Genomic DNA, 11,882 nt, shown 5'->3' on the forward strand with positions numbered 1-11,882 from the left:
CCTTTGTCTACAAAAAAAAAAACAAGAAAACTGTCATATTAGGGACACCCGAGAATCAACTCATTTGCCCAGGTGTGATATGTCCATAAATTGCGTGTGTTCTCTGGTCGGATTTTGCTAGACGAAAAACCCATGTTTTTGGAGGACAAATCTTTCTCCCCATGCCTGAGACGAGAGGAATTTTTCTTTTTCACAACGTGACTAATTTAGTCAGTCTGAGGCAATGATAGCATGGTTTTTGCTCCCAGGTTTTTCGTCCAGCAAAGAGAAAATCGACTGCAGAACACACAATTAGTATTAGTAATGCCCGAATGGTGCAAGAAAGCCTATTGCTTATGCTGCACCAGCCAAAAAAAAAAAAAAAAAACGAATAAAAAAAATAATAAATAAATCAATAATAATAATTAATAAAAGAAAAGGAAATTAAACCTATCATCCTATGCGCTTCCCTGACCCGAAGGTACTATCCAGATGACCTCTGAATTTCCCCAAACTGTCAGCCTCCACCACCCATGTAGGCAACTTATTCCAGTAATTTATAACTCGCTGGCTAAAATAAAACTTCCTGCAGTCCAATCTAAACATTTCCCCCCGTAACTTGAATTTATATCCCCTAGTTCTAGCATCATTTATAATCTTGAAAATTTCGTCCTCATTCATTTTACTGATGCCTCTCAGAGCCTTAAACACCTCAATCAAATCTCCTCTAGTTTCCAAACTCTGCAACCCACATATTCGAAGTCTTTCTTCATAAGGACGCCCTTTTGCCGATCTCACCAGGCGAGTTACTCTTCTTTGCACCCTTTCAAGAAGCTCGATGTCTTTCTTTAGGTGCGGTCTCCATACAGTATTCCAAGTGTGGTCTAAGCTAAGCCTTATATAATGGGATAATCACGTCCCTATCTCTACTTGCAAAAGTTCGATAGATCATCGATAGGACACCATGGGCCTTCCTTGCAACCTGTTTACAATGCTCAGAGAATTTCATGTCTGACCGTATCGTAACACCCAAGTCCCTTTCCGTATCGTAAGACCCAAATACCTTACACTTTGTTGGATTAAAGCACAGCTGGCATTTTTTTGACCATTCCTGAAGTCTATCTAGGTCTCTCTCTGAAGAAGCTCAGCTTGACAGTGATCATTAACTACTCTACCAATTTTAACATTATCTGCAAATTTAGACATCACGCTCTCTACCCCTTCATCAGTGTCGTTTATGAAAATTAAAAACAACAGTGGTCCTAACTGATCCTTGGAGAACCCCACTTCTTACATCAACCCAATCTGAGGAATAGCCATTTATCACAACCCTCTTCCTCCTGCCCTGAAGCCATACTGCGATCCATCTAAGGATTTTCCCAGTGATTCCAACCTGTTCCAGCTTATAAAGCAACCGCTCATGTGGGACTGATCAAAAGCTTTGCTGAAATCTAAATAAACAATGTCGAAATTATTCCCTAAATCCAGCTCGTGAGTGACCCTTTCAAAATAGCGAACCAGATTTGTTAAACATGATTTTCCCTTTACAAAACCATGCTGAGTATCCTTGAGAATTTCAATTCGATCCAAATGATCCTGAATTCCACTCTTGATCATTGCCTCATGATTTTCCCTACCACTGAAGTCAGACTGACAGGTCGATAATTTCCCACTTCACTCTTAGAGCTACCCTTATGTACGGGAGATACATTGGCACTTTTCCAATCCAAGGGAATCTCCCCAGAGTCTAATGATGCTCGCATAATTACCCTCAATGATTCAATGCACTTGCCGCCTCCCTTAAGATTATAGGGTATATTCCATCAACTCCAGGAGCCTTACTGGCCTGTAGGCTCGAAAGTTTTTTCATTAAATAATCTTGCGAAATTTCAATATCATTAATTACATATTTTTCAACTTTGCTCCCACAATTTCCCATTGCCACAAAAGGTTTTTCATTTGTAAATATCGATGCAAAATAACTGTTCAGTTCATCTGCAACGGCAGCTGGTGTATTTAATGCTATCCCCTTTCCCTTACGTAAAGGTCCTGCTCTTCTTAGCATTTATATATGTGAAGGATTCCTTATCCCCCCTCTTTGCTCTGTTTGCTAGTGATTTCTCATAAACTGCCTTTGCCTGTCGAACCTTTTCTGTGGCTCTATTACAGATCATCTTGTAGCTGTTATAGGCTTCAGTACTTTTTATTGCTCTGTAACCTTTCCATGCCACCTTTTTCTGCTCAAGGAATGTGGCAACTTCACTATTCATCCAACTTGGAACCCTCCTCGTGGAGTAATTTTTTGATGGCAAATACGCATTCAAGGCATCTGTGATTAATGTTTTAAAAGCATACCACAGTTCAATTGTATTCATTCTCTGTGCGATATCTACCCAGTTAATAGAGGCCATGTAGTATCTTAAGGCATCGTAATTTCCTTTTCTGAAATTAAAACCCATTCCTTTGCCTTTTACTGCTGCCACCTCTCTCATCATCATCCACAGTAGAACTCTACAGATATAATGTAATTTACAGATATAATGTAATATATACGACTCAATATGGCCTAAGTAGCAGATGCGGCTTAAACCCTACAGCAAGAAAATTCAACCCCACACCATAAAATTCAGGCAATCGACTTGTAAAACTCTCATTAGACAGTTTTCGATTCCACAGTTAAAAATTAATTTATTTAATTAAGATATAACAAAAATTCCATTCATCTTTAAAACCTTTCGAATGAGATATGTCTTTGCAAAACTCGAGCGTAGGATCATAAAAAAACATATGTTCAAAAATGGCTTTGAAAATGTATAATAGATTTTATTATTGACGAAATATAATTATCAAATCAGATGATTGCAATTACATAACATCGATTGGATTAAAAGTAAACTTGGAAAAGGAAAATGCTAATAGTAATATATGTTCATATAAATCCTACCAGACCGTATCAAGGCTTCGCTTTGAAAACTGACAACTCCAACGCTTGATAAAACACTAAATTTATTATCCAAGTATACTCTCAGGATACCCAAGAAGGCCTCCATATTGTAAATTTTATTTGAACCTGAGTGTAAACAGAAGCTCTATATTTGTGTTGACGCCATCATATTTCAGAATGGCAAATAAACGTATTCCCTTCAGAATGCTCCACCATAGGTTAAAACTAATGTTTCCTTTTTTGCTTGTAGTAGCCCATAAATATAATCTATAAATAATACCCTTGAAGGTTAAACCGATTTAGTGGCTAGGGGTCTTCTTGCCGTCTTCTTAGCCCTCGGCGAATCAAAAGGCAGAAGGTGACAAACCAGCTCATATTGTATTGTGCATTGTTACAGGCATTCACATAAAGAAAATATTATTGAAAGTCAAAATAAAGTCATTCGTGCTCGGAATACAAACGAAATCAGTATTACATAAACTTCCTTCTTCCTCACTGGTCACTACCCATGTGGAAAAAGGAAAATGTATGTCCTGGTAACGAGCCAAAAAAGATATAAAATGTTAATGTGAAAGTTAGATAATGATATGGAAAATCATCAGAGGCTAGAGTAGTGGAGACTGTGATTCTGGCCATATGCGCCGATTCTCTCCATTTTGTTCATGGGAACCAAATGGAGTAAGAAAAGCCTCAGAATAACTGAATTTATAAATTTATTTTACAAATATCTCATCAGATGCTATTACATAAATAAATTACTATAAAAGTTGTAAGCTTTTCTATAATAATTGTTATTTTTTAAGAATTGAATTATGTAGGAAGGTACGAATGCCTTGCTATGGGAGATTTCAATCTTCACTTTGTTGAGTGGAGAAACTGGAGGGATACTCATCATGAGGAACAAAATTTTGAAGCTAACTAGACACACACACATCAACATATTAAGTAAAGTACCAGTGACTTGATTTTGTTGACCTGATTGTCACCTACGCTTCACATAGTTTCATAGAGTTGACAGTAACAACACCCTTAGCAGAAGCCCTCGTGTGTAGCACAGTTGGTAGAATCGCTGTCCTCTAGGAGCATCAGCTATACTAAGGCCATATTGCTCCGTGTGTATTGTCTGCAAATTGCGTGTGTTCTGTGGTCGATTATCTGTTGCTGAACGAAAAACCCGAGTTTCCCGGAGGAAAAAACCATGCTGCCCTCGCCTGAAACCGACTAACTCAGCCACTTAGTGCAAAACGCCCATAAAAATTCCTCACGTCATTGACGCGACTTTATGGGGGGGACGATGATCCTACCAGCTGTGCTACCCTCGAGGGCGAAGAATTATTGAATAACATAAAACCTCATTAACCTACGTTAATGAGGCTACATATGCATTGATACCATTAAGAAAATATCAATCGAACTGTAAGTGACTGATTTCTAAACGGCCAGTGCTTATAATTTGAATTTTTTTTTTTTTTTTTTTTTTTTTTTGATTTGGTAGTTGTTGGCGCATCGGCTTCTGTGGCCATATTGCACCTCCCAAGGTTTTTGCAGTACTTTGATCCAAGCCCGAGGCGGGAATCGAACCCGCGACCTTTGATTTGCCGGGCAGGTACTTTACCCACTCTGCTAGCCCGGTCGGCTATAATTTGAATGACCGTCATATTGTTTCAAATGATGGGTTAAAAACGCGCCATCGGAATACAACAGGACTATTTTGCATTTACTTCAGTTTGAATTTTACTGTAAACAAAAAGATTTTAAAAAGTTATTAGGGGAAAAGAAGACACAATTGCACGTGAACGCACCCACTGATATGATTTCATAAGCTCATTTGTGTTGTTGGGAAATAGGATAACGATGCTGATTGCTGCTTTGTCAAAATCTGCATATATTGAATTTCGTGCTGGTAATCAGCAAGAAAATTCCTCAATTTCTTGGAAAATAGATAAATCGGTCATTCGCTTGTTTATAATTTTCGAGGTCTGTTACTTTCCCTGGAAAATTTTAAAAAGTTGTTCCTAATTTGTCTTTGATGATTTCAGAGGTTATCGACGACCGAGATAAGCAACGAAGGCGGAATCCAAAGATTCCCGGGACTGCGATATTTCATTGTGAAACTTTTGGTGTACAGTATATTTGGTTGTGACGTGATATACAAGCAGTATACATACGTCGTATCGATAACAGGTGTAGCACTGCGAAACAGTGGTTTTTATTTTGCAATAAATCGACATAAGTAGTGTGAAAAACACTTTATTTAACAGTATAAACAATTTAATAATGGAATTTTAGTTCTTAGAAACTAAGTCAGGTAAAGGTACTCCCTCCGGTAGACAGCATTTTAAATCCTGCTTTGAGTTTTACATGACGCAACGTAACGAGTTTTCATCAATCTTGCGGAATCTTATCTTTTAGTTCAGCGATATTCGAAGAGCCATTGTGTAAAAACTCTTTACTTCCGATATTCCAACCATTCTAATTGATCTTAAGGAAATTCTAGAGAACTGCATTAAAAACCTTCGTACAGTTCGAAGGTTACGTTGCAGAGTTGCATTATTCGGAATCATAAGGCCATATTTTTCAGAGGAAGATTTTTTTTGAGGAAGGTGAAACTGGAATAATTAATGCAGGACGACAGAATCATTCATTGCATGCTTTTCACAAAATGAGTTTCAAGACTATCAATAGATTAGAACGATATTCGTTTCTAACAAGATGTCACAACAGCCTATGAAATGTTTACGTTTCCCAACATGTTTCCCAATCATGTTGTTTCATGATTTGGCAACACTCCAAGCAGGGTTGGTCTTAGAGTTCGAGAGACAGGGTGCAGGAATTAAAATTTCGTCCATCCGGTGCTCCTTGACGGGTCAGGGGAGAGGGGGGGTGCCTTTGTTGGAATTTTGGGCCCTTTACAATCGGGAACCTGAGTACGTTGTACCCTTTGAGTTCTCAGGACCGGTCCTGTCTCCACGTCCTCAGTCGTCACTGTAATTGACTTTATCTTTTTCGCTATCTAAAGGAAAGAGTTGTTTATAATTGCCCTTCTATCACTGAATTAAAGGAGAAGATTCCACAAGAAATCAGAGTGACTGATAAGAACTTGTTACGTCATGCCATGGAAAATTTTTAACATAGACTGGAAAGTTGCGTAATTAATGAGGGAGGACCTTTACTTGACTTAATTTTTAAGAACTAAATATTTATTATTTATATTAAACTTTTTTATTAAAGTTTATTTATATTAAAGTTGTTTTTTTTTTTCACAAAAGTTATGTCAGTTTGTTCAACTGATATTAGAAAATAAACACCACTGGTTCGTAATGCTGCACCATGTATAAGTAATATTTTAAAAATTTTGTACTTCGTTATAAACTTATATCCTATTAAAAATAAGCTTTATTTTTAATGTAAATCTTATAAATACAGCGCAAGATTTCCCCGTTGCAGTTAGCATTGTCTAATCGGTTGAAGTTTTTTGTTTGCTTGTTAAGTACAAAATTTCGATTACTATTAATGATTGCGAAGGGTGACGTGGTTATAGTTCAGTGATCACTGAATGTAAAAGGTCTATAAATTGTGTGTTCCTGGTCGATTTGTATTCATTTTCGAAATTCCTCTCAGTATTGGATTGTTAAGTTAGTTATTTTATTTTCGATTATAAAAAAAAAATTCAAGTGTTAACAAGGATATTAAAATAAATAAAACTTTTAATAAATATTCTTATGGAACATGAACCTCAATACTAGTTGATACAAATAAAAGAGGAGAAAAACTGTATGTATTCTTGAAAACGTTCTTTAGTTGAAAGTGTATTTTTAACCCTCATACAGTGCACTCACTACATTCACAATGAATTGTCTTGGTATTATGCTACTCAAATATGGAAACTAAAGTTTGTACAGTATTGACAAACTGTACAAACAGTATAAACAATAATTATGAAATAACGTAAGGATGGTAAAGGAGATGACTAAGATAATAACTAGAGAGTAACTAAGGTAGAATGGGTGATCTATAGTGAATATTATTGAGGTAAGAGGATACCAGCTGTAATGCAATTCATGTGTTAAAGGCTATAAACAAATATACAAAAAGAGTAATAAGAGTTTAAATGAGTTTTACTGATGTAAGTGATAAAAATTGGTAGTGTAAGAGAATGATTGAGTAATCATCGAGGATTCATATTAAGTAAGATACAACTGATGTTAATAATTTGTAAATTGAGAATAGTTTATGAGGGATAAATAGTGTATTGTACTAGTATGGTTCATATATATGGAAATTGGTATGCATGTATGTCATTATTTGTTTTTTTTATGTAAATACTGTATATAATGTTCATTAAAGGTTTGAGATTTTTATTGAAAAAAGGTGTCTTTAACGTTCTGCTAACACCCGTTAGCAGAACGTTATTTTCTGTGAATTGCAGTTAGATTTGCATTTTGTGGGGGGGATGGGCTTGTGACTTCAGTAGGGTGGAAGTCAAAACCCAACAAAAAAAGCAGCCAAATAATAATTTTACTTCCTCCCCCCACACCTTTCTTGGTAAGAGAACCCCTTCGCTCCCCTCAACAATCTTGTTGCCTTTCTCTGTACACGCTCAAGCAACTCTACATCCTTCCTAAAATGAGGCCCCCCCCCCTGTAAAAAGCCCAAAATTCGGTAAATCCTAGGATTTCCAAATTTCCGTTGGTAAAAGCCTTAAATTCGAACTTTTAGCAAAGCGATTTGATGAAAGTCCGAATATTAACACATCTCTCTTTATTTTTGCGCTATGACCGCTTTAATTCACTAGTAAAGTTCCATTGGAAAGCCCGTTTGATAACCGCATTTGTGAATTCTTTTTCATTATGACTGAAGCACTTTATGTTAGGGGCCAGGAACATAGTGAACGTGTTTTCCAAATAATCTTGCGAGGACAGGAGATTATCACTTCTTCCCTCTTCGCAGTGTTACTAAAAAGATTTTGAGGATGTAGTAAAAAAAAAATAAATAAACTGCACCCATTATCAATCCACTGCAGGATGGAAATCTCCTCAACACCTCATGCTGAGGTGAAATGGACCATAATCTGCCACGCTGGTCTAGTGCGAGTTGGCAGATCAACCGTATTTAGCAATCAGAGGCTTGAACCCCGGTCTACTCAAAGAGCGTGTGCTATTATACTACCGCCCTTGACCACTCGGCTACGGGGCCTAACGGTGGAGGGTTCAAAGAAATCACCTTAAACAGATCTTTGAGATATGACTGTGCGAAAGACGAGGATTCCAAATATGCAATTGCACACGAAAATATTTCAGCAAGAAATATTTGCAAAGTCATCTAAACGTGTTATGTAATTCGAAGTGCAACGGAAACGTATTATAACAAATATGTCAAGTCAAATCAAGTCATAAGTTAAATATGGTATTAACAAATAAAGCACTAAATTGCGAGGATGCATAAGTGCACTTGCTTTCAATGACCGGGGTTCAAATCCGTAACTGCCCAGTACTGTATGTGCTGTTTCTTGTATTCTCTCAATCATGTGAACTCTCCTGATCCGGTACTCGTCTTCCGGAGTAAACAATTTATTTATTTTCAATACACTAAAATTTGAGAAGAATAAAAAAATGACTTTACTTATTATTGGTTTTTAAAAGTCACCATCGTTCATTTGCCAAAACGAACTTGCAGTATCAATGCAGTAAAAGTGTATTTCGGGCTTAACCAACAAACTGATAAATCCTTGGATTTACCAGCTTTCGGGATGTAACAGTAACGTAAACATTTACATTTTTTCTTTTTTCTTAACCTTAGGCACTAAAAATGCAGTAAACCTCGCTAATCCGGTTACAGTTAATCCGGATCGAAATATGAAAAATTCTGTTCACAGTTGAGTACTGTACTTGGAAAGACACACGGGATTTAGGAAGGCAGATGAATCACTCTGACTATGCAGAGAGAGATGGAGCATACATTATATTGTGTTGCGTGTTGTTCAGTATCATTGTTGACTCTGAGTCGGACTGATGTTACTACTTATATCACTTCATTTCGAACTTCTTTATACGTATATATGTACATAAGTTGACATAGTTTATATAATTATTGGTTCTAAAGAATTGAAAAGTCGAATAAAAAGAAAACACGTTATTTTAACCATCATTAACAAACTCAAAGCGATAGAACAACTTGAAAATGTTCCTGAAAAAAAATTGCTGAAGAATTTGGTATTGACTAACAGACTGTGTCAGATACTAAAAAACAAAAACAATCTATACAGACATTTGCTCTAAAATTCGACGTGGGAAGTGAAAAAAATCAGTGTATCAAATAGACAGACATTAAAAAAGCCAAAAGAAGTGTTCTGGAAGAAGCTGTATTTATGTGGTACTCCCAGTAACAATCAAGTGGCGTTGGCGTGCGACGCCAGCGCCACCTGATAAATATATAAAAAGACAACACATTAGCAGTGATTAGTCATGCATTAAGAATTTGCAGATAAAGGAACCACTAGGTGACAGTGATCACAGTGTACTGATGTGAGATTTACTTAAAGATGTAACTACCATCAAGGGTAAAGGGAAGGGTTTTTCTTTTCGTAAAGGTGACTACAGTGGTCTCAGACAGTTTTAAAATTCTATACAGTGGGATCAACTGATGATGTTACCAACGGTGAATTCTAAATGGGAAGCCTTCAGGGACTTAATCTTGGAGGCTACTAGGCTTTTCATACCAACTAAGAAATACTCTTCAAGGTTCAGTCCTAAATGGATATCGGATGAATTAATGCGGCTCGTGGCAGAAAATAAAAATGCAGGGATGCATATAAATTATTAGGCGACACAGAAACCTACGGCAGATATTAGCTAATCTATAATCAAGTCACAAAGGAGGTTAGGCAGGCGAAGGCAGATTACGAGAAATCTTTGGCAAAGGATGCAAAGAAAAACAGCAGAGTTCTTTACTTATGTAAACTCTAGAAGGAAGAGAATGAATCAGATTGGTCCACTTAACATGGTTCGACTATTGATGATCCTGCTCAAGTAGCTGATAAACTGAATGAGTATTTTGCATCTACATTCACACATGAGGAGTTATTCATCGAGGGGAATGCCAGAAGTTTATCAAACTCTAACAAGGAGATAAGTGATTTTGTGATAACTAAGAGCAAAGTGGAAGAGAAATCGTTGAAGTTAAACATAAAAAAGGCACCTGGGGCAGATGGAATCTATCCAGTTACAATGAAGGAGGCAGCAATTATGAGAGCATCCTTAGAGTCAGGGGGAGGTCCCCATGGACTTGAGATGTGCAAATGTATCCCCAATTCACAAAGGGAGTTCAAAGGGTGACACGAATAATTATAGACTTGTTAGTTTAACTTCTGTTTCGGGGAAAATAATGAAGTCACTGGTTACGAGCTGATACAGGATCACTTAGACAAGACAGCAGTAATAACTCAGACACAGCATGGGTTTGTTAAGGGGAAGTCTTGTCTAACCAATTTTATTGGATACTACGATGTGGTCACAAAGCTAACTGGATGCAAAAAATAATTTTGATATCATATACTTCGATTTCAGGAAAGCTTTTTGATTTTGCACATGGAAGGCTCCTATACAAATTGGAGCGGTATGGCATTAAAGGCAAGTTGCTGCAATGGATAAAGGGATGGTTGAGTGAGAGCCGGCAGATTGTAGTAATAAATGGACACTGCTCTACGTGGATAATGCTATTAGCGGAGTCCCCCATTCCGTGCTGGGCCCATTGTTGTTTTGTGTATTTATCAATGAAATCGATGAAGGTACATCAGGCTTAAGGTCCAAGTTTGCAGATGATACAAAGGTTGGCAGGATCTGGGTAGCAGTAACCCAAGAGAAACGTACCAACTGTGTGGTACTACACTCAGGAAGGTGGAGAATGAAAAAGACCTTGGGGTAATTGTGTAGTCAGATATGAAGTTCTCTGAGCAGTGTAGATGGGCTGCCAGAGCAAGTCATGGAGTTTTTTCAATGATATATAGGAATTTTGCTTGCAGAGTCAAGGAGGTGATTATTCCTTTGTATAAGGCAATGGTCAGGCCACACCTTGAGTACTGTATACAAGTCTGGAGGCCTCACTTTAGGAAGGATGTAGAGTCACTAGAACGAGTACAGAGAAGGGCAACAAGATTTGTGAGAGGAACAAAGGGTGCGCTTACGATGAAAGGCTTAAGTCCTGCAAGTTGCAGCATCTGGAGACTAGGCACCTGCGAGGTGATTTGATCGTGGTGTATAAGACCTTGAATGATTTGAGCAGGCTCAATGCTGACGGGATACTTCCGCTTGCTCAGATTAAGAACCTGAGGAGGCATAAATTCAAATTGAGGAAGGAGTTGTACATTGATGTGCGGAAGTTGCCTTTAGTCAGCGGGTAGTTGATTGCTGGAACAGACTTCCATCTGTTGTTGTGGAAGTTGATAGCTTAAATAAATTTAAGGCTGAACTAGACAAACATTTGGAGTGACCGGATGGGTGAAATGAGAAGGGTTTTGTTTTGTTTTTCTTTTTTTGACTGATGCTGTAAAAGCTTGCTTTCTTGTATCATATGCCTCAACTAATGCTAATGCTAAAGCTGTGTTTAAGTTGGTATTCACAGCAACAATCAAGTGGCGTTGGCGTGCGACGCCAGCTCCACCTGATAAGTGTATAAAAAGACAACACATTTATCCATTAATAGATGGATAAAGGCTTCACTAATCCGGATTAGCGCTTAATCCGGATGACACCCCCTCAATTAATCCGGATTTACGAGGGTTTACTGTACAAACAACATAATAATTAAGTCATGTTTCAAAAATAATAAATTATTCACTCTGTTATTTCAGTTTTACTTTTCATTACGTAACAATGTTAAGAAAATCACGCTTTCATTGAGTTTAATTATTATCTTATTTTTTAAATTAAAAAGTACTCAAAACCAAAGCTCTTGAGGTTCC

The sequence above is a fragment of the Mastigoproctus giganteus genome, chromosome 1, assembly GCF_048544385.1.
Source record: "Mastigoproctus giganteus isolate SK-2022 chromosome 1, ASM4854438v1, whole genome shotgun sequence".
Classification (NCBI taxonomy): Eukaryota; Metazoa; Arthropoda; class Arachnida; order Uropygi; family Thelyphonidae; genus Mastigoproctus; species Mastigoproctus giganteus.